Source organism: Mercenaria mercenaria, chromosome 4 (genome assembly GCF_021730395.1).
Source record: "Mercenaria mercenaria strain notata chromosome 4, MADL_Memer_1, whole genome shotgun sequence".
NCBI classification, from domain to species: Eukaryota; Metazoa; Mollusca; class Bivalvia; order Venerida; family Veneridae; genus Mercenaria; species Mercenaria mercenaria.
The window spans coordinates 21,289,001-21,310,663 of NC_069364.1; positions in this window are offsets into that span (position 1 = coordinate 21,289,001).

Consider the following 21,663-nt stretch of genomic DNA (forward strand, 5'->3'; position numbering starts at 1 on the left):
TATATTGTTTTGCTGATGTCGGTCTGTCTGTAAACCAATTGGTTTCCAGATGATTAGTCAAGAACGCTTGAGCCTAGGATCATGAAAGTTGATAGAGAGGTTGGTCATGACCAGCAGATGACCCGATTGATTTTGAGATCAATAGGTCAAAGGTCAAGGTCAGACTGACCCGGAACACTTTCGGGACCAGAACACTTTTTTTTTTTTTTTTTTTTTTTTTTTTTTTTTTTTTTTTTTTTTTTTTTTTTTTTTTTTTTTTTTTTTTTTTTTTTTTTTTTTTTTTTTTTTTTTTTTTTTTTTTTTTTTTTTTTTTTTTTTTTTTTTTTTTTTTTTTTTTTTTTTTTTTTTTTTTTTTTTTTTTTTTTTTTTTTTTTTTTTTTTTTTTTTTTTTTTTTTTTTTTTTTTTTTTTTTTTTTTTTTTTTTTTTTTTTTTTTTTTTTTTTTTTTTTTTTTTTTTTTTTTTTGAGAACGCTTGGGCCCTAGGATACAAAAGTTTGATAGGAGGTTGGTCATGACCAGCAGAGGGACCCCTTTGATTTTGAGATCAGTAGATAAAAGGGGTCAAGTTCACAGTGACCGTACAGTCAAATGGTTTCGGACCATAACTTGGAACCTTGGGCCTAGGATAACGAAAGTTGATAGGGAGGTTGGTCATGACCAGCAGATGACCCTGTTGATTTTAGATCAGTAATCAAAGGGCAATTTCCGGCCCCGTCATCAAATGGGTTTCGGGCCAATTGAGAACACTAAGATCACATTTGATATGGAGGTCACTTATGACTGGAAAATGATCCATAATTATTGATTTGAGGTCAGTATGTCAAAAGTCCAGTGCACAGTGACCAAATAATTTCTTTTCCTTGTGCAGTTACTGAATGCATCAAGGGGGGCATTCATATTCTACGAGTTCTTGTAACCATTTGGTACCAGGCTAAAGACTTCCACAAAGCATAAAAGCAATGGCATATGAATTACGTACAAAAATGAAAAGTTTTGTACATGTTTCACAAGTGTGATATATGCACATTTACAAGGGAGATAATCATGTAGGTTTAAAGAAGGAAGTCTAGTATGAATTACCTAACATACAGGTACAAAAGAAAACAAAAGCTCCCAATTACTGAAGCACTGTAGATTAATGAAATATTGCAAGACATTAAAATATACTGATAAATTGCAAATAAAGATAATTGCAAATGCATTAGTCTGTTATATTTAAATGCTCATGGATTTGACACAGTGACCTACTGGAGTTCTATTTATAGCATGTCATATACATTGTTGTAAATTATCTATGACCTGCTCAATTGAATCTTAACCCTTACCCTGCTAAATATTTCTAAAATGGACTGGTCCATCATTCAATTTGGACAGCACCATTTATTACTCGTAGGGGTGTTCACTGAAAATTTATTGACTGGACAGCAAACAGTGCAGACCATGATGAGCCTGCGCAGGTAGAATCACTTGTCCCCAGTAGGCTAAAGGTTGATACAGACCTATTTTCTGGATACTTGTGTAGTGGGTGAATCACCTAGCTTTCCCGGCCTTTTGCCAAGTGTCAATATGATATAATTGCATAGTTTTATCAGTACCTTGTTTTAAATGTCCCAGATTAAAGACAAATTTACAATGAAATTTGATCTCTTGATATTTGAAACTATATGTTATTGAAATCTGCCAGTGGTGTTTGCAGTTTTAAAATTATTTTATTTTTGTACCGTAAGGCATAAAAAAGAATTGTTTGTTTCCGGTATCCTGACCTACTAAATTTTTGGCCCGACTTTAAATGTTTTAATGGTCTTGGCGAATTTCTTTTTCAGCTTTTAAACAAAATGTTGCAAACTGCACATTTTATGCTTTAAACATGGTCAGTCATGTTAGAAATCAACTTACTAGTGTTCTAAACGCATAACTCAATTAAAATGTCCCCCCCCCCCCCCCCCCCCCCCCCCCACACACACACCACCACCCTCTTGGGGAGACATATTGTTTTTGCCCTGTCCATCCGTACGTCACACTTCATTTCCGATCAATAACTGGAGAACCATTTGATCTAGAACCTTCAAACTTCATAGGGTTGTAGGGCTGCTGGGGTAGCGACCCCTATTGATTTTGGGGTCACTCTGTTAAAGGTCAAGGTCACAGGGGCCTGAACATTTAAAACCATTTCCGGTCAGTAACTTGAGAACCACTTGACCCAGAATGTTGAAACTTAATAGGATGATTGTTCATGCAGAGTAAATGATCCCTATCGATTTTGGGGTCACTCTGTTAAAGATGAAGGTCACAGGGGCCTGAACATGGAAAACCGTTTCCGATCAATAACTTGAGAACCTCTTGACCCAGAATGTTAAAACTTAATAGGATAATTGGACATGCAGAGTAAATGACCCCAATTAATTTTGGGGTCACTCTATTAAAGGTCAAAGTCACAGGGGCCTGAACATGGAAAACCATTTCCGGTCAGTAACTTGAGAACCACTCAACCCAGAATGTTGAAACTTCATAGGATGATTGAACATGACATGCAGGGTAGATGACCCCTATCGATTTTAGGGTCACTCTGTTAAAGGTCAAGGTCACAGGAGCCTGAACATGGAAAACAATTTCCGATCAATAACTTGAGAACCACTTGACCCAGAATGTTGAAACTTCATAAGATGATTGGTCATGCAGAGTAGATGACCCCTATTGATTTTGGGGTCACTCTGTTAAAGATCAAGGTCACAGGGGCCTGAACATGGAAAACCGTTTCCGATCAATAACTTGAGAACCTCTTGACCCAGAATGTTAAAACTTCATAGGATTATTGGACATGCAGAGTAAATGACCCCAATTAATTTTGGGGTCACTCTATTAAAGGTCAAGGTCACAGGAGCCTGAACATGGAAAACAATTTCTGATCAATAACTTGAGAACCATTTGACCCAGAATGTTGAATTTTCATAGGATGATTGAACATGCAGAGTAGATGACCCTATTGATTTTTGGGTCAGTCTATTAAAGGTCAAGGTCACAGGAGCCTCGTCATGTACTCCAATTTTTAGGTGTATTTTGATATATCTGTACCTTGTAAGAATTTGATCTTGATTATGCTTCTTTGACCTTTTTGTCCTTAAGTGGTGAGTGATATAGGGCCATAATGGCCCTCTTGTTTTAGATTTTTTAATTTCTTTAATTCTTAGTGGTTCTATTTTATTTCAGGTAGATTTATATGTAGCTATTAAATATCCTGATTCAAGTGATTTAGTCTCTTTTAAAATGAAGCATATATCAAGTTTTCAAGTTCTTTGGGTTCCACTTAATTTTTCACAGAAAAACATTTTATGAATAAAAGCTTTTAATATTACTGTCTTCTAAGTACAGCTTATTAGCCTGATTTAATTGTTAAGATCCTATAATAATTATTAGCTCAGTACACTGTGATTAACTGCATTTACTTAAATAGAATAGATGTATTATATTCCATATAAGTTGTTAACCTTTTAGCTCAGCTGAGGACAAAATGCGCATTGTGAGCTTTTAGGATCATGAAATGACAGTCGTTTGTGGTCCATCTATGGTACACAATTACTTTGAAGAACATCTTATAACCCTGAAGCCAGTTTCAACCAAACTTCACAGGAACTTGATGAACAAAATACTTGCATAAAACAGAAAACCATACAAGTTGAACTTTAGCTAGTATTTGCTGAACAAAGTGCTTGCATAAAAAGAGAAAACAATGAGTAAGTGAGCTTTGGAAAGTATTTGTTTGCTAAAGAATAGAAAATAGTACAAGGTAGTGAGCTGTGGGATTAAGTATTTGCTGAATAAAATGCTTGCTAAAGAAAAGAAAACAATGAGTTAGTGAGCTTTTGGAAAGTATTTACTGAATAAAATGCTTGCTAAAGAATAGAAAACTGTGAGTATGTGAGCTTTAGGAAGTATTTACTGAATAAAATGCTAAAGAAGAGAAAAAAATGAGTTAGTGAGCTTTGGGAAAGTATTTACTGAATAAAATGCTTGCTAAAGAATAGAAAACTGTAAGTGAGATTTGGGAAGTATTTACTGAATAAAATGCTAAAGAAGAGAAAACAGCGAGAAACAGCGAGTAAGTGAGCTTTGGGAAGTATTTGTTGAACAAAGTGCTTGCTAAAGAAAATGGGTAAGTGTGCTTTGGGAAGTATTTGTTGAACAAAGTGCTTGCTAAAGAAAACAATGAGTAAGTGAGCTTTGGGAAGTATTTACTGAATAAAATTCCTGCTAAAGAAGAGAAAACAATGAGTAAGTGAGCTTTAGGAAGTATTTGTTGAACAAAATGCTTGCTAAAGAAGAGAAAACAATGAGAGCATAAGATACATTATAAATGTATAAAGTCATAGAGGATAGGTCTTAACAAATTATCATATTTTGCTTATCTTGTGGGGGAGTAATGTGATACTTCAGACGCTGGCACGTTGGTCACTCCTACATCAGTACACGTACCAATAATACCATCAAAGTATCGAGGGTCAAATAAACAACTGTGGTATTCTTTTCCTTTGCAATTTCACGTCCATCTCATGTCAATGTTACATTGTTAATATACCATTATACTTTTTTATTGCGCATTTCATTGGCACTAAATTTAATGTATTTGACCCAAACAGATAATAATGGGAATATAAATTTGTAGATTTCAACTTTGAACATTAAATGAGTGGGACTTTTACTTGTTCATCGGGAACTTTATTTCATGTATTTACTTTTAAGATTAGCACAAATTCATGAAAATTAGTTCTTTCACAAAAATTAATGATTTTACAGTATATCACTGAAATATCATTAAAAATACAAATGGAAGCTAAAATAACCTGTCACCACAGAAACATTCTGCAATAAAGGAAATAGCCATAATTAAATTGATAAATTTAAAATGTTATAAGTGAAATAACAATTAATGTTTTGTCTATGTTTGACATTGGATCTGTTCATACAAATTAACAAATTGAAATTATATTCTCAGAAAACCTTTTTCGATGCAATTCTGGTATCAGGTGAACTAATATTTGTCTATTAATGGTAGCATTAGAAATGTATAATTAAGTTTTATAGAAATTGTTCTAGGTTACTTTCATTTGAGCCGTGCCATGAGAAAACCAACATAGTGGCTTTGGGACCAGCATGGATCCAGACCAGCCTGCGCATCCGCGCAGTCTGGTCAGGATCCATGCTGTTCGCTAAGTTTCTCTAATTCCAATAGACTTTGAAAGCGAACAGCATGGATCCTGACCAGACTGCGCAGATGCGCAGGCTGGACTGGATCCATGCTGGTCGCAAAGCCACTATGTTGGTTTTCCCATGGCACGGCTCATTTATGTACATTAATTTGGATAAAACGCAATTTAGCAGATTTATTTTTGTCACAGGATTGGGAAACATTGAAATATGTTTTACATGAAAATGTATTGTGTTTTGGATAACCCTTATCATGCTGAACACGATTGATTCTGCCTTTGCGACCAGTGCAGATCATGATCAGCCTGCACATCTGTGCAGTCTGATCATGATCTGCACTGTTCACCATTCAGTCAGTAACTTTTTGGTATGCACCCCTTTTAACAGTTGATGGTGTCCAAATTGACAGATGGACATATTCATTATAGAAATTTAGCAGGGTAAGGGTTAAGACATTCAGAAACTGACCAAAATGTCACCTATTTGCTGATTATATTTATACTTTTTGTCCTTAAATTTTTAGCTCACCTGAGCAACAAAGTACACTGGTTAGAGTTTGTGATCGTTCACACTCTGTCCACCTTTCTCCAGATGTAAACTTTTCTGAAACTCTGGTTCAGAACTGCAGCGAACTTAGTCAAAAGCATCCTGGCATATTTCTCTTTGAAGTTTTTTTTTTAAATCTTTCAGATTGGCCACTTTTAGGGGCAGCCAGAGCTAAAAATAGAAAAAAAGCTTTAAGTGACTTGTTCTCATGGAACACTTGATGGATCTGCATCAGATTTAGCCTGTAGCATTACTATAAGGTCCTCTCCCAAATTTGATCAAATGGAAGCAGATGACTCTCGTGCTTTAAATGATGTATTACGAACTACATATATGTAGAAGATTTATGTAGTAATTTATATTTTGTTTAAAAAACGGAATAAAAATTCAATACTTTGACAGTTCCTATTGGTTCCTGATAGTATATTTCTCGATTCAAATCACGTTATTTTATCAGAAATTCATAATGTTACGCTACAACTGATAAAACAAAACCGGAACTAAACGTTGTTATTTGTCTTTGAAACGTCATGACGTCTTTCCTGTTTACGGACGTTGGTTTCCCGCACTTTGTTTAAATACACTGCCATAAGAAATAGTTCTAAAAAGAAAGTTGTTCGATTGATTTTATTTTTAGCTCGACTATTCGAAGAATAAGTAGAGCTATCCTACTCACCATGGCGTCGGTGTCGGCGTCGGCGTCACACCTTGGTTAAGTTTATCGTACCAGTCCACATTTTGACAAAGTCTTTTGAGATAAAGCTTTGAAACTTTCAACACTAGTCTTGTTTACCATCATCATGGCCAGTTATAGGCAAGAGCACATAACTCCATCAAGAATTTTGGCTGAATTAAGGCCCCTTTTGACTTAGAAATCATGGTTAATTTGTACCAGTTCATATTTTGACAAAGTCTTTTAAGATAAAGCTTTGAAACTTTCAACACTTGTTTACCATCACCATGGCCAGTTATAGGCAAGAGTACATAACTCCATCGGGGATTTTGGCTGAATTATGGTCCCTTTCGACTTAGAAATCTTGGTTAAGTTTTTCGTACCACTTCATATTTAGACAAAGTCTTTTGAGATAAAGCTTTGAAACTTTCAACACTTATTTACCATCACCATGTCCAGTTATAGGCAAGAGCACATAACTCTATCAAGGATTTTGGCTGAATTATGGCCGTTTTTGACTTAGAAATCTGGGTTAATATTTCGTACCAGTTCATATTTTGACAAAGTCTTTTGAGATAAAGCTTTGAAACTTTCAACACCTGTTTACCATCACCATGTCCAGTTATAGACAAGAGTACATAACTCTGTCAAGGATTTTGGCTGAATTATGGCCCCTTTTGACTTAGAAATCTTGGTTAAGTTTTTCGTACCAGTTCATATTTTTTGTAAAGTGATTGACATATGGCTTTGAAACTTTTATCACTTGTTTAGTATAATAGTCTCTATCTGTAGGAAAGAGAACATAACTCTGTCATCTATTTTGGCTGAATTATGGCCCTTTTTGGACTTTGAAATTGGTTCTGTTTTCATACAAGTCCATGTTTTGTCAAAACTATTTGACATATGGCTTTTAAATTATCATTATGATTTCCATCTGTAGGCAAGAGTACATAACTATTTTGACTGAATTATGACCCTTTTTGGACTTTGAAATTGGCTCATATATTGCCATTTAGTGCAAGACTTATCGAAATCAAAGTAATACAGGAACATTGTTTGTCTAATCTGTTTATTTCTTTTGTCTGAATATCCGTGGAAATATTTTGACCCCATTCTTTAATCAATTCTTCGAATAGTCGAGCGCGCTGTCATCAGACAGCTCTTGTTATTATTATTTCTTGAAATCGGTATGCAAGAAAAAGATTCTGTCACTGGTTATAGATGCAGATGGAAATATCTGGCTCTCGGGTAACTGTTTAGGCGGTAACACGGCAGGGAGCCTCGTTATCACCTAAACAGTTACCCACGAGGCTGGATATTCCCATCTGCACCTACAACCAGTGAAAGAATCTTATAATCTCAAACCCACAGAATCCTTTGACATATGATCATCAGATTTGATAGGCACATGACTACAAGGCAGATTTTGCTGCGCACAGTGGTGCTCTGTTCAAGTTTTGTGACACTACACTCTTTTAATAAGTTCCTTTATTGTATGTTTCCTGTTGATGGTATGTCTGAAGAGCAAATACCTGCATGCAAAGCTGCATTGAGACAAGATTAGCCTGTCCACAGCAACTGCTTCTGTATGAAGAACATGTTTCAAAGTTGAAGAGGTCCGTTCTCAGATGATTGATAGGTGGGTTACAGTAACATACCTGCAACCTGCAGGAACAAAGTGATAAGGCCTAGCACCCTTTAGTTTGGTCTCATGGCAGGACTTGAAGTAAGCTTTCACAGGTTGCACTGTACTTGATGATTTGATCTGTATGATACCTTAGTAGTTCATGTAGCAAGACTAAAGAAGCTTTTCAACCATAGTTCACATCTCATAGTAGAACTTGAAGTGTCTTTTCAGAGAATGCACTGTTCTTGCTGACACTTGTATATAAGAGGAAGTTTTTGTCGCATAGCAGGACTTGATAAATGTTTCAGGGAATGCACTGTACTTGCTGACTTCTCTATATTAAAGGAAGTTCTTGTCAAATAGCAGGTCTTGAACTGCATTGTACTAATCTGACTTGCCATGTATGGCCTCAATAGTTAGCAAAATACAATAGGGATTGGTATAGCTTTTCAGAGATTGCAGTTTGAATGCTTTGATACTTGCCCTATAGGACTTTCATTGAGCCAAGTTTCTGTCAAATAACGGAAGTCAGAAAGTGCTGATTTTCTCTTAAAACATATGTACTAGAGTTAAAATATTGACTTAAAGACACATTCTGATAGTTTCAAGATCTAGCACCATTACCTATGATTTTAATACATATTTCCGTTTTAAACTTGATTCTCAGTCAGTACACAAAGTTTAAAGAAATTCTGTCTGTAGGAAAATTTTTTACATAACATATAGGAAACTGTCAGATTTGTTTTTAATATGATTGCCCTATAGCTGATATGTAGGGTGCCAGACTAGAAAAGTTGTGCTTCTTCAGTAAATTAATTTTTGCCTTTGAAAGCATTCTTCACAATATGATAAGTTTTTCCTAGAACTTCTGTTGTTGAATTTCTGTTGACAGTTAGCCTATTTAGCATGAAAAAAAACAGACTTCATACATGTGCAAATGACGGATATTATTTGATTTGTGGTAACTTATGATGCTGAACTTCTAATGACATAAATATTTTGCACTCATTTTATTTGCTTAAACAGTACTGATAACAATCTGTTCTAACTGCAAGACATTTTTTTCTACTTTTAGACTTTTGTTCTAAGGTGTCATGGTGCAAGCAGAAAGATATGTAGCATGTCCTATGTATGACTTTAAAACTCCTACTTAGCCTACTAAGTAACACCTATGTAGGACATAGTAAATTCTACATTATAGGGTTTAACTTATAGCCTGGTTCCCATCGTGTACTAATAGCGTGTGCAGCAGTTAAGGGGCAGATAATCCAGACTATTTAACTTGCTGCTGCTACCATGTATAGGACTTAACTGACTTCTGATATAGGACTACTAACTCCTATATGTGATGAGTTACTTACACCAATGTAGGAGTTAGAAAGTTGTTGCATACTTATGAGTCCATAAATGTTTTCTTTTACATTTTTTAAGGTTCAGTTGTTCTTCAAATAGTTTCATATTTCAGAAACTATCATAATTGACCAGAATGCAAGCTTCCAGATACATTCCAGAAACTATCAGCATTGACCAGGAAGCAAGCTTCCAGTTTCATTTCAGAAATTATCAACATTGACCAAAAAACAAGCTTCCAATTACATTCCAGAAACTATCAACATTGACCAGAAAACAAGCTTCCAATAACATTTCAGAAACTGTCAACATTGACCAGAAAACAAGCTTCCAGTTACATTCTAGAAACTGTCAATATTGACCAGAAAATAAGCTTCCAATTACATTCCAGAAACTATCAACATTGACCAGAAAACAAGCTTCCAATTACATTCCAGAGACTGTCAACATTGTCCAGAAAACAAGCTTCCAGTTACATGCCAGAAACTGTCAACATTGACCAGAAAACAAGCTTTCAATTACGTTCCAGAAACTATCGACATTGACCAGAAAACAAGCTTCCAATTACATTCCAGAAACTGTCAATATTGACCAGAAAATAAGCTTCCAATTACATGCCAAAAACTGTCAACATTGACCAGAAAACAAGCTTTCAATTACATTCCAGAAACTCATAATTAACCAGAAAGCAAGCTTCCAGTTAATTCCAGAAACTGTCAACATTGACCAGAAAACAAGCTTACAGTTACATTCCAGAAACTGTCAACATTGTCCAGAAAACAAGCTTCCAGTTACATTCCAGAAACTGTCAACATTGACCAGAAAACAAGCTTCCAATTACATTCAAGAAACTATCGACATTGACCAGAAAACAAGCTTCCAATTACATTCCAGAAACTGTCAACATTGTTCAGAAAACAAGCTTCCAATTACATTCCAAAAACTGTCAACATTGACTGGAAAACGAGCTTCAAGTTACATTCTAGAAACTGTCAACATTGACCAGAAAATGAGCTTCCAGTTACATTCCAGAAACTGTCAACATTGACCAGAAAACAAGCTTCCAGTTATATTCCAGTTACTGTCAACATTGACTGGAAAACGAGCTTCCATTTACATTCCAGAAACTGTCAACATTGACCAGAAAACAAGCTTCCAATCACATTCCAGTTACTGTCAACATTGACCAGAAAACAAGCTTCCAATTACATTCTAGAAACTATCATAATTGACCAGAAAGCAAGTTTCCAGAAACATTCAAGGAGCTGTCAACATTAACCAGAAAACTTTTAAAAAAACTGCATACAGTATCACTAAACTGTTGACATTGGTTGATGTCAATACTGTATAACAAATTTACAGATAAGGCCTAAAAAAATTCTTTGTTCTCGGTAAAAATTAGGGTAGGTAAGTCTGATTTTTAAAAAAAAAAAAAATATTTTTATTTTATTAAGCGAGACTTTTCAGAAATTATTTTTATGCCAAAAAATGACTACAAATAAGAGGGTTATGCCTTTAGAGCATCAGTAAGTTGATTTCTTACATCCCTGACCATGTTTAACACATAAAAAATGAAGTTTTGCAACTTTCTGTTAAAAAGTTGAAAAAAATATTCTCCAAGGCCATAAAACATTTTAGGTCGGGCCAAAAATTGAGGGAAGGTCGGGATTCCAGAAACGAACAAAAAATTTTAACGCCTAAAATCATTGAATGCAAATTTGTTCAAAAATATTTTCATGGCCTAAAACATCAACATATTCTTCATAAATGGGCATGTAGAGAAATGTTTGTTTATAGTAAGATATCAAAATTGTCATTGCCACTGGGGGAGACATTGTTTTTGCCCTGTCCTTCCGTCTGTCGTTCACACCATTTCCGATCAATAACTGGAAAAGTATTTGACCTAGAACATTCAAACTTCATTCGACCCCTATTGTTTTTGGGATCACTCCATCAAAAGTCAAGGTCACAGGGGCCTGACATGAAAAACCATTTCCGATCAATAAATTGAGAACCACTTGACCCAGAATGTTGAAACTTCACATAGGATGATTGGTCATGCAAAGTAGATGAACTCTATTGATTTTGGGGGTCACTCTAGTAAAGTTCAAGGCCACAGGGGCCTGAACATGGAAAACCATTTTTGATCAATAACTTGAGAACCACTTGACCCAGAATGTTGAAACTTCATAGGTTGATTTGTAATGCAGAGGAGATGAGTCTATTGATTTGGGGATCACTCTAATAAAGGTCAAGGTCACAGGGGCTTGAACATGGAAAACAATGTTTGATCAATAACTTAAGAACAACTTGACCCAGAATGTTGAAACTTTATAGAATGATTGGTCATGCAGAATAGATGACCTCTATCGATTTGGGTTTAGTTTTAAATAAAAGTCAAGGTTACAGGGGCTTGAACATGGAAAACCATTTCCAGTCAGTAACTTGAGAACCACTTGACCCAGAATGCTGAAACTTCATAAGATGATAGGACTTACAGAGTAGATGACCCCTAATATTTTTGGGGTTACTCTGTTAAAGGTCAAGGTCACAGCAGACAGAACATGGAAATTCATTTCCAGTCAATATCTTGAGAACCATTTGACCTAGAACCTCAAATTTCAAATGGTGATAGGACTTACAGAGTTGATGACCCCCATTGTTTTTGGGGTCGCTGTATCAAAGGTCAAGGTCACAGGGGGTAGAATATAGAAAACTGTTTTCAATCAATAACTTGAGAACCACTTGACCCCAGAATGTTGAAACTTAATAGGATGATTGGACATACAGAGTACATAACACCTACTGATTTTGGGGTCACTCGATCAAAGGTCAAGGTCACAGAAGTCTGAACATGGAAAACCGTTTCCAGTTCATAACTTGAGAATCACTAGGCTGCTTGGTGGGATGATTAGACATGCCAGGTAGATGATTCCTTTTTGCAGCCAACCATCAGTGTCACTTTGACTTTTTTGCTCCTGTCCGCTATTGACCATTTGCCTATATGACTATGCATTGGGGAAGAGATGCACTTTTCTACAAAAGCATCTTCTAATTTCACTTGTGATTTCACTTGTGATTTGCTCTAATGGAAATATTGGAACGTCTCCCTTAACAGAAAAAAAACTTCTTCTTCGATTTATCATTTTAAAAGCATCTAATAAGTATACTTAACTTCTTTTTCTGAACTTTTACATGGATATTTTTTTATGATTTCTTTACATATTTCGGACTGTACGAGTTACTGCAAAATAGTTTAATTTTGTTTACGTTCCATTTATGGTTTCAGCAAACAGGCAATTTCATGGAGACATTAACCCTTATATTGATGTCTGCCTTTGCTACCAGTGTAAATCTTGATCAGCCTACACATCCATGCAGTCTGATCAAGATCTGCACTGTTCGACATTCAGTCAGTATCTTTTTGGAAAGCTGACCCTTTTTAACAGATAATGGTACTGACCAAATTGAAAGGACAAGTTCATTACAGAAATTTAGCAGGGTAAGGGTTAATTTGTAGATTTAAAATGTTAAGGATACAGTACAAATGTGAGTTTTTTTGTTCAATGTTTGGTGGATAATGGCACAACTATAGAATTCACAGCAAAATAGTTTCCCGATAATATTCATGATTTTACAATATAGGAATTATTTTAACACTGGAAGTGTGATCTGGTTACTTAAAACATGTCTTTACACTTACATTGTCATAAAGTAGTCATTTTCCGTTGCACATGAACAGATTTGCAAATACTTGCCACATTAATTTACAAGGTTATGTTGTCACCTGCTTAAATTACAATTTAAACCAATAAATTATATATAAAAGGGTTCACTGCCCTGAAAACAATTTTGATATCCTCTGTGAAAAATCGAAGGTTGAAGTTTTGGTGTTCATAAGTGTATCTGTCTATCTGCTCATCTGTCCTTTTCGCAGCTATATCTTCCTAACATTTTTCAAAGTACCCGCCCCCTTAGCTCAGTAGGTAGAGCGTTGGTCTACGGATCGCGGGGTCACAAGTTCGATCCTCGGGCGGGGCATATGTTCTCCGTGACTATTTGATAAACAACATTGTGTCTGAAATCATTAGTCCTCCACCTCTGATACATGTGGGGAAGTTGGCAGTTACTTGCGGAGAACAGGTTTGTACTGGTACAGAATCCAGGAACACTGGTTAGGTTAACTGCCTGCCGTTATATGACTGAAATACTGTTGAAAAATGGTGTTAAACCCAAATCAAACAAACAAACATCTAAGTCAGTTGATATTTGATATAAGTTATTGCATTTGCTTGAAACTGTTGTGACAGTCAACCTAGTTTGACTAGAGTTGTTGCCCCTGATTTGGTTTTGCAGATATCTGTATTAAAAAACAAACGTTTGTTTATGTTATATGTAAATGTGTGTATCAGTTGGAGAATAGTTTGTAACAGTTGATTACATTGAGTTGACATTTTGTGCAAATATCTTGTGAAAATCTGTTAAGTGTGACCAGAGTTATTGCTTTTGTTACGATTTTTAGGTTTAGTTATATGTGCGTGTTCCTGTTTTCCAGCAAATACTAAATAGTAAATTAATGTCTTCATATGTTAAAAGTTACAAATGAGTTATTGCCCCTACATGGGTTACTTTTTATCTAGAAATCTGTATACATTGTATTTATTTCTGTGACATTCTTCGCAGGGATAACAATTCAGTTATTTAATAAAATGTTCAATGCATAGTACAGGTATCCGAAGTTTAAATAACAACAGAGATCAGTAACCTTTACACTTCTAAATTTCTATGGACTGGTGCATCATACTATTTGGGAAATACCATTTATAATTCGAATGAGTGTTTACTGAAAATTTACTGACTGAATAGCAAACAGTGCAGACCATATCTGTGCATGCTGATCTTGCCCTGCAGTGGTCGCAAAGGCAGAATCACTTGCTGCCAGCAGGCTACAGGCCAGAGAAAATTTTTGACAAGGCAGATAATCTGTAATGTTCCTTTGTTTTTCTTAACACAGGTAATGAATCTTCCAATGAAATGAAAACTAACTAAATAAAATTTTCATTGTAGCTTCACTAACCCAACATTTGAACTTTAAAGTCACTTTGAGATGGCTGGAGATCAAAAGTTGTATTGCTTTCTGAATATTCCTTTAAGTAGTCCATCTTGGCCATTAAATAAAACTTGTGCCATCAATTTGTCTACGGATTTATCAGATTTGATGGAAATTTGTGGTATTACAGTTCTAAAATTGAGACACTGCATACAGCCTCGACAGGATTTTAATGTCTGTTCAAGACAGTTCAATCTTTCCAAGACAGTGTTCAAGATTGCTTTTGAGACAAGTATTGATGAATGGCACATTTGTGAATTTAAAAGCTACTTCTTCTGTTCAGATTGTGGCAATGATGCTGTCCCCTGGGGTCAAGAGTTTTAAAGAGACACTGTAGATCACAGATCTGGAAGTTTTTGCCTCCTAATTGGACACACACAGGTTTCAATTCCAAGTGATTCTATCTGTGAAGTGCTCCATCAAGAAATTGTAACTTCTGTCTCAGGTTTTGTCTGAATATTAAGCTTTTAGATCAATACCTCTTGTCACTATTCACCAAATCTTTGTATAGGTTTGCAACTTTCCATTTTGTGTGCAGACTAATAGTATTGTATGTGCCTCCCAATCGGGGTTACTTGTACAAAATGCTTCTTTAGGTCATCTGTGATATTATTTCATATGAATTATTCAGTGGTGACATTGATATGACTGTTTCTATTGGTTATTTAAAGACATAATATGACCACTTCTTTGGTTGTTTAAGATGTTATATGAATGCCTCTGTTGGTTAACTGACAAGGTGACATGCATATAGCTCTGCAAGTTATTTGATGATGTGATAAGAATTTTGACAACATGATATGAATGCTTCTGTGGGTTACTTAAAAGTGTGATTATGAATTCTTTTGTGGGTTATTTGATCGTGCAAAATTAATGCTTCTGTGGGTTATCTGATGATGTGATATAAATGATGTGTGAGTTTATTCACAATGTAAGCTTTACAATGAAACTTTTATTTAGCAGCGAATTGGTGATATGCAATGCAAGATGTTTACAACCAAATGCATCAGCAGTTTTCCGGAAATGATAGTTAATATGGCTGTGTGTGAGAATGAGTGTTAGGCTGTGAAGAGATATTACTTGATCTTATAACCATAAGCAACATTTTGTAATTCACACAAAACCCACGGCAATGTGACTAATATGCCAAATCCTTTTTAGCTCCACTATTCGGAAAATAGGGGTGCTGTTCTACTCGCCCCAGCGTCAGCATGAGCTTTATTGGTTAAAGTATTTCGGCAACCTTTGTTTTTCTAGGTTACTATTGCTTATATATTGCTGTAACTTCAAATTAAGGTAATTCTGCACGTATAACTTTGGTACACTATAAGATAATGACTTGAAACTTAAAATGTATCTTTTACTGTCAAGTCACTGAATAGTGGAGCGCACCGTCTTACAGACAGCTCTTGTTCACTTTCCTTTTAATCCCTTGCTCAAAATTAAGGTGTGGGTTATATGCAGGAAACTGATGTCAAAAATGGAGATAAAATGTTCACATTGCCTCGACATTTACCGCAAACCTCCGTCATTAAAGCTGAACTATAAGGAACAAATTTAATATTTGGTGCAAGTTGGAAATGTTGTATTAAAAGTAGTTCCAGTGTTATCACTGCTGGAATCATTTGCTGATTACTGTATCAGATAAGAGAATACCAGAAATCACACTGAAGTTTGCTAGCTTGTTATGTTTTTGATCACTGGGTCAAATATTAATACAGTAAAACTCAGATTTATTGAACTCCTCAGGACTTTGGAAATATGTCCCTTATAACACAGGTTTGCTGTATTGGTAAGCAAACATTTTGTTATTTAGTAATATAGTACATACCAGTTTGTTCTGTATATGGTTGAATCATTTATACCAGTAGTCTGAGACTAATTTGAATCATCTGGTGATATTCTGTTGTGTAGTCATCTAGTTCTTTTTAGTAATTACTGATGTTTCCAAGTGTATACGGTGCTATCTGTAAATGCACTTGTAGATTATTTTGCATCGACATTGACCAAAGCGAGGTCAGACGTTACCCTACGTAGTCTTGCAGCATCCTTTTTACTAAAATAGTTTAAATATAGGTTGCCTAACACTGATCAGACATCACCCCATGGATATGTTATCTTACATTAACCTTAACTTAAATCACAGTCGGACATTACCCTCTGAAATATGTTTTTTAACATCCTTGGCTGAGACAGAAGTTTAATGTAGGTTCCCCTACATTAACCTCGAGCTTAAATCAAGGTCTGACATTCCCTCTTACGTTGACCTTGGGCTTAAAATAAGGTCAGACATTATCCTATGAATGTTTTCTTACATTGACCTTGAGCTTAAAACAAGGTCATACATTACCCTATAAATATGTCATCTTACATTTACTTTGAACTTAAATCAAGGTCTAACATTACCCTGTGAATCTGTGATCTTACATCCACCTTGAACTTAAATCTAGGGCTGACATTACCCTGCGAATACGTAATCTTACATTCACTTTGAGCTTAAAGCAAGGTCAGACATAATCCTATGAATATTTCTTCTTACATTTACCTTGAACTTAAATCAAGGTCTAAAATTACCCTGTGAATCTGTGATCTTACATTCACCTTGAACTTAAAGCAAGGTCAGACATTACCCTATGAATATGTCTTCTTACATTTACCTTGAACTTAAATCAAGGTCTGACATTACCCTGTGAATCTGTGATCTTACATTCACCTTGAACTTAAATCAAGGTCAGACATAATCCTATGAATTTGTCTTCTTACATTTACCTTGAACTTAAATCAAGGTCTGACATTACCCTGTGAATCTGTGATCTTACATTCACCTTGAACTTAAATCAAGGTCAGACATAATCCTATGAATTTGTCTTCTTACATTTACCTTGAACTTAAATCAAGGTCTGACATTACCCTGTGAATCTGTGATCTTACATTCACCTTGAACTTAAATCAAGGTCAGACATAATCCTATGAATTTGTCTTCTTACATTTACCTTGAACTTAAATCAAGGTCTGACATTACCCTGTGAATATGTGATCTTACATTCACCTTGAACTTAAATCAAGGTCAGACATAATCCTATGAATTTGTCTTCTTACATTTACCTTGAACTTAAATCAAGGTCTGACATTACCCTGTGAATATGTGATCTTACATTCACCTTGAACTTAAATCAAGGTCAGACATAATCCTATGAATTTGTCTTCTTACATTTACCTTGAACTTAAATCAAGGTCTGACATTACCCTGTGAATATGTGATCTTACATTCACCTTGAACTTAAATCAAGGTCAGACATAATCCTATGAATTTGTCTTCTTACATTTACCTTGAACTTAAATCAAGGTCTGACATTACCCTGTGAATCTGTGATCTTACATTCACCTTGAACTTAAATCAAGGTCAGACATTACCCTGTGAATATGTGATCTTACATTCACCTTGAACTTAAAGTAAGGTCAGACATTACCCTATGAATCTGTGATCTTACATTTACCTTGAACTTAAAACAAGGTCAGACATTACCCTATGAATCTGTGATCTTACATTTACCTTGAACTTAAATCAAGGTCTAACATTACCCTATGAATATGTCTTCTTACATTTTGCCCCATATGGTTCTGAAACGATATTTGTATGAAAAGAATTGGAACCACTGCCTTACCCTTGCATGATCGTAAGGGGCGACTAATAGGGTCTTAACACTTGGTTTTGCTATAGCTCAGTGATTCCACCAGGTATGCTAATTTTGATTCCATACCTCAGGTTTTTATTTCGATTTAAATGAGATATGAAACCAAAATTTGTAGTCCTGTTTGGCACCATATAACCTATACTGTGCTGGTGTGCCGTAAAACCCAAATAAATAAATAAATATTACCTTGAGCTTAAATCTAGGGCTGACATTACCCTGTGAATATGTAATCTTACATTCACCTTGAGCTTAAAGCAAGGTCAGACATATTCCTATGAATATATCTACTTAAATTGACTTTGAGCTCAAATCAAGGTCTGACATTTCCAATGTGAAATATTAAGTTTTCTTGTAATATATTTCAGGCTGAAAAAACAACACTGGACGACCTTATCCAAAACATGCATTACCGCTGTGTTCAAGAAATTCTACTGAAGTACTACTGTACCTAAGATCTGTGTGTTACATGGGGTAAAATGAAAATACAACAAGAATCACTTCATGTAAATACACTTTATCAAAGTAACACTTAATCTACCATTTTCAACATTATTATTTATAGATTTTTTGAGAACAGTACATAAAATTTATATGCATCACAGTCAATATACACAACATAACATCATCTACACTTCCATTTAAAATCCCTGGCTTGTTAAAACTGGGTTAACTATTTTAGGATTAAAAAATAATAGTATTAGTAGCCTAAACCCACTTCTAAAATCAATTATTACAGAAACAGTGTAGATTATTTCATAAAACTGATGAGCAATCTTAAACGGATTTATACATTTTTTTTTTCTAAAAAATAAAATGTAAACCAGGGTCAAAAAGGAAGGCAATAGACCAAACGCTACAGTCTTGATAATGCTATCTACAATGCTTTTTCAAACAGTTCAATGCAAAGACTACCACAATATTTCAAAGAATTACACTTTTTTTACCAAAATATTTCATCATTTTTTGCTCTATATATTGATTGTGCCAATTCTATTATATGTTTTGTAAGACCTATATAGTATGTTAGAGCTGATAAGTATTGACCTTTACCAAGCTAAATTTCTAAAATGGAGTGGTTTATCATTCGATTTCGTCAGTACCATTTATTAAACGAAGAGGTGTTCACTGAAAATTTACATACTGAACAGCGAACAGCCTGCAAGGCTAATCTTGTCTGCACTGGTTGCAAAGGCAAGTTAGTGACAATGTAGTTATTAATTTTGTTCTGGGAAAGAGGTGTGAATGTGAAAAAAGTCTACGTGCTTATCTCTTAGTTATATGCTCTGCACTTGGGTCTCTTTGCATTCACCCCTTAAATAATATTGAATCAAGAGTATAATATTTCATATAATCCCCGCTTTTCTAAAAAGAACTCCAGTACAAGTATTGAGTAAACACTGATTAATGTTTTAATAAAATTGAAATATTCCTACAAGAATACCAATGTTCTATCATGTGACCTTGTTTGCACAGGAAAACTGAAGTAAGGCATGTACCTTTGCTTGCAATAAAGCAGCTTCTTCAATTTACTGGAGCAGAAATCTTGCAAGATTTTTTTCCACATTAGTGGACAGCTGAACAGCAATGACCAAGTCCATGTTTATAACAGTGGACCAGTCATAAATGAGACTAGTCAAAGGTGTTTCACTGAAAACCAGTCAAAAGCTATGTGACAGTCTCGAACTTTAGCAGTACAGAAAAAACTGAGATATCTTAATGCTGTACAGGATAAAATTTCATATCCTGTGCTCCTTACTGTTTTAATGAAAAGCTTTTCAACATAGCAATGTAAACTTTAAGATATAATATCACTTACAGTTTTGAGATATGATTAAAATTCTGCTATTACAGCAATCTTTGCATTATCCTGTACTGTAATGACAATTTACAATGTAAGATACAAATCAACAATGCCATACAGTTTTAACAAAATTCATATAACACAAAAATTTAACTTGACAATGTTCATAATTCAATGTACGCAAGAATACATTCATTCAATAACAATAATCTATTTCAAAGCTGCAAAGCTCCCTCAAACTTGGGTCCTATATACATTTGCTTTTTTTCCAGGGGCTCTGTTAATAGCATCTTAACTATCCATTGATAGTATAATTATATTCAACTACTTTTACAATAACATAAGATCCAGTCTGTCCTATATGGGGTGAAAGCAAAACAGGCCTATCTGTTTCTTTTATAATTAATAATATGCACTTAGTCACCTTTTGCTCTCACCTCTTGACTGGTTCCATTAAATAAGCCAGCTATATAAAACGATGATCTTTTTAAAAGGTATTTGATGATAGAATTTAATCCAAGTTGATAACAAATGAGTCATTGTCACACCATAACAACTGATACTGAACTATTACTTTATACAGGTAATGTAATGTAAACATAATCAGAATACACCCAGGAGTGCCTTAGTCCACTAAACTGCGTTATTATTATACATAGTGTAATAATAAAAATAATAACGACTTTATTTATAGTGGATAACATAATTTGGCTGAGCCAATTTACAATATGGTCTACAGCGTAGTAAGACACCTACAGGTATTCAAAATTATTTAAAACATGTAAACATAGAATTGCACGCTGGTTCCAAACTAACTTTTGGAAAGCAATTTTACCATTGGTCAATTTAAAGACTGAGCTCAAAATCAACCAATCAGAAGCTGTGTCCCCAAGCACAGTTTTATAACCTAAGATCCTGTATTTCCACCATTTTAAAAAGTACAGGCTATCATCACTGACAAAGAAATAATGTATGATGCAGTCAATAAGACATGACATTTTATATTTCAAAGGTAGTGGGTTTTTTCTCTTACACATAAAACAGTTCATATGCAACCCTCAAAATATCAAATTCAAAATAAATGCACCATTTTATATTAATCTACTTTTGTATTTCCTGCTAAATGAAAGCTTGTTCCAAGGGTTTAAAACAAAATTTGGAGACCAGTCTCAAACTAAAGCTCTTGTCATTGGTCAGTTTCAACACTGAACTCAAAATCGACCAATCAGATGCAACAGTTTTGAGACTGGTTTCAATTTTTTTTTAAACCTTTAAAACCAGCTCATATACCTTAAAGAGACCAAAAGACAAAAAGAATTATAGGGACCAGATGGCAAACAGAAGGTAAAACACAAGTCACTGATAATTACAGATATAATGACTTCATGTCCCTCTACGGTTGCTATGACAAAAACACACAGTATCCATTACATGCGCACTTACTGGTAATATCTAAAATGAAATATTCACTGATTTCTCATTAACAAGCTTCATATTAAATCAACTGTAAATCACTAATTGGGGAATTGTTTCAAATCCAGTAAAATTCCCACCTGTAATTAAGTCTGTTTAATATTTGATCTCCATCCATAGCCACCATCACAGTTACATTATCGGGTGATGTTAAAAAAAATGTTTTGTTATAGAAAAATTCGCAGA